This window comes from Eumetopias jubatus, unplaced genomic scaffold (assembly GCF_037043125.1).
Source record: "Eumetopias jubatus isolate StellerSeaLion01/CBP00866 unplaced genomic scaffold, mEumJub1_p1.0 scaffold_6, whole genome shotgun sequence".
In the NCBI taxonomy this organism is placed as follows: Eukaryota; Metazoa; Chordata; class Mammalia; order Carnivora; family Otariidae; genus Eumetopias; species Eumetopias jubatus.
This window is the reverse complement of record NW_028274812.1, coordinates 100839748-100843308: the sequence shown is the minus strand read 5'-3', so window position 1 is coordinate 100843308 and position 3561 is coordinate 100839748. Positions and strand designations below refer to the sequence as shown.

The following is a 3561-nucleotide window of genomic DNA, read 5'->3' as shown; positions in this document are numbered from 1 at the left end:
TTCCACACCTCCTTTCCTGGGAGGATGTGCCCTGCTACTAGCAACTCAAATTTTCCCTCCCAAGGGAAATATTGCCTGAACTCATTCTCTAGAGGTAAGTGGAAATAATTCATGTCTACAAGGAAGAGGAAGATGGAACAGGACTCTTGTGGAGCCTGTGGTCACCTCCTTCATATCTCTGTCCAGATCTGCCTATCCTCTAAGCATAAGTTATTCATTTATCACCATTCATTTAACTTTCAATCTCACACCGTCTTCAATAACCCCAATGGCATTACAGAGATTTCTTCTCTTCATTTTATTGTTTGCTTGATTACTTAGTGTCAAAATTAATTCAGGGGATTTCTTGGTTGTATAAATCATGTGACAACACATAGAGATGTTACTTATATCATATTCCCTACCAAGCAGCATAGTGTTTTCATTCCAAGTGGTGGCAGTCCAAGAATCTCACCTACTCAACAACCATATGTCAATTTTACAAAGTAATATTAGCCAATCAGGTGCCAAGGTTCCAGATCTTTAGCCTGAAGAGACCCAATTCCTAGATACAAAAACCACTTAAATTCCCAATTTATGGATTTCTGTATTGTTTTGGTTTTTAGTTTTTAAATAAAATAACACGTTTTCTATGTCATAGTTTGTTTTTTTAATTTTTAAATGAAATGTCGTGATAATGATTCCAGGATAAATTTACATCTACTCCTATTATAAAACCTTCAGACAATACAGAAACTATAAAGAAACTACAATAGCCACTGTTAACACTCTTAGTAACCATTATTTGAAATAACTACTATTACCTGCAATAATACAATCAATATTCTCAAGCATCTGTCTTCAGAGTTATAGTGTTTCTATACAATAAATTATTATTATTATTATTGCTGGTCCAATATGCATATTTTAAGATTTTGATAATTTTACTAGATACCTTTCCAAAGTGATTGTATCAATTTATAGTTCTACTAAAATTGTACAAAGCTGTAGCTTCTGTATTCCCTTGTCAGCATTGGATGTCATCAGACATTTTAATAATTGCTGAGCTTAGATAAAAACTTTATAAACCCCCCGGAGCCCGAGCAGTGTGAAGAAGAAGAGGCGAGAACGACCCCCGGACCGGCCAAAGCCCGCGTGCCACTGCATCCCCGCGTCCAGCGCTTACGACCCGCCGCCGTCGCCACCATGCCCAAGAGAAAGGCTGAAGGGGATGCTAAAGGAGATAGAGCCAAGGTGAAGGATGAGCCACAGAGAAGATCTGCAAGGTTATCTGCTAAACCTGTTCCTCCAAAGCCAGAGCCCAAGCCTAAAAAGGCCCCTGCAAAGAAGGGAGAGAAGGTACCCAAAGGGAAAAAGGGGAAAGCTGATGCTGGCAAGGATGGGAATAACCCTGCAGAAAATGGAGATGCCAAAACAGACCAGGCACAGAAAGCTGAAGGTGCTGGAGATGCCAAGTGAAGTGTGTGCATTTTTGATAACTGTGTACTTCTGGTGACTGTACAGTTTGAAATACTATTTTTTATCAAGTTTTATAAAAATGCAGAATTTTGTTTTACTTTTTTTTTTAAGCTATGTTGTTAGTACGCAGATCACTTCATTGTTTTGGGGGAAGGGCATATGTCACTAACAGAATATCTCCAAAGCTAGATTGATACAAGGGGAAAAAACACCTTTCCCTTCTAGTTTTGAGAAACTTCCTCTTGGCTCCCAGGAAGAGGGATTCCTTGATGTTGACACACATGAGCCGTCTTGGCACAAACCCCTCGGTGGTGTGGAAAAACTAAAACTCATTTTTTTATGTCTTCTTCTCCCTGTCTGCCTTCAACATAGACTTGACTCCCTTAAACCCAGAGACCTGTTGGAACCTGACCCCCAAGACATGGTTCCCAGTATGTCAGGCAATCTGGACTTTACAGTGTCACCACTGAGATGGCATCCCTCAAAAAATTCCTTTTTTAGCTCGTGGATCTTCAGATTGATAATTCTGCCATTTTCATTTCATTTCCTGAAAGTCAGGGTCGGCTTGTGAAAAGCTGTTAAACAACATGCTAAATGTGAACTGTCAACCCTCACTCTGAACTTTCCCTGTTCAGAGCATCTACATGAAGACTTCATTGGGTTTTATAGTGGCTTTCTGATTTTGGTAGTCCATTGAAGAAGGGAGTTTGAAAGTTGTTGTATACTGTTAGCGATTGTCTGCCCATGTCCTGCCTGAAATACCATGATTGTTTATGAAAAGTATCTTTAATAAAGCTGGATACAGTTTGAAAAAAAATAATTGCTGAGCTGATACCTGAAGAATGTTTGTTTTTTGCTCTTTTAATTTTCATTTAGTTATTGTAAATGAAGGTAGAAAATAGTTTTTCACTGTCTGTAAAGTTAAGCAAGACAGCTTTGAGAATGGGACCCAAAATAGGAGCCCACTAGTTTTTTGAGAAAATTAGTGTTTGGTTTATGTATGAATTTTAGCTTCTGTATCAATACTTAAAGAGAAAATAATGTTTAGTTTTATTCTCTATTATCTCACCATGGAAAGAGGTTGAACATCTGCTATTCAAATTCCCAACCCCAAATCCAGGGATCCAGTTTTGGTGTTTGTCAGTCTTGTCTATGTAGTATTTATAGTTTGATTAGTTTACTGGCATTTCCTTTTGTTCTAAACTCATATAAGAGAAATTAAATTTTCACCATCCTCCATATTTTTATATTTCATGTATTTTTTAATGATAAGCGCATTATTTTTATGCTAATAATGCAATTACTAAAATATAAGCTTATAATGAGATAACCAAATAGTGAAAATTGAACTCCAGTGAAATCTTGCTTATGAAAAGTGTTACAAAGAAATATTATTCAGTGAGATGCTTGATTTCTTTCTGTATTACAGCATTAGTAGGGAGAACAGAGAACAAAATGCTCCCATTGGCACTGACCTATTCCTTAGCAGTTTAATGCAATCCTTTCAGTTTATGCATCATTCTTTGGCCACAATCCACCAGAAACTTCAGGTACATATATTAGCGATCACACATAAATTAGGCCGCACACAAAGGCTGACTTTTACAATTGCGCCTTGATGTTCTAACACCCAACAGGTATCAACCCAGAGGCACATGATAAGACAGTCAAAATAAATTAAAATTCATACGTGTAAGCCAACGCCAATCCACATACACACATACTCACACTCAGGCAGACACATCAACATAAAATTACTGGCATAAATTTTGAACTGAAAAAATATCAACTCATACACTTTTTGTCTATGGTTAAAGTTATGATTTTAAAATAGGTCTCAAGTTGACTTTTAATGAATGAAGGGATGATAATAGTTTTCAATTCTTAAAAACAACTTACAGAATTTCATTTTGTAAAGTTCTCCTTAATATCTAGAATAATTTTAAAGAATTTTATTGAATTTCTTTTTATCAAATATATTTAAAAACTGGAATGATTATTTTTATGAGCTCGCTTTCTTCATATATTTTGATACCCAGGAAAGAGTAGGTATTATTGAGAAACCAAGGAGGAGTATGGCTTCCCCAATCTGTTGGCTTCCTT

General features: G+C 36.5%; 1 pseudogene; it reads left to right on the top strand.

Moving 5' to 3' along the window:
* The first annotated feature begins 1057 nt into the window (after positions 1 to 1057).
* On the top strand, positions 1058 to 1555 carry LOC114204480 (non-histone chromosomal protein HMG-17 pseudogene; annotated as a pseudogene).
* The last annotated feature ends 2006 nt before the right edge of the window (positions 1556 to 3561 follow it).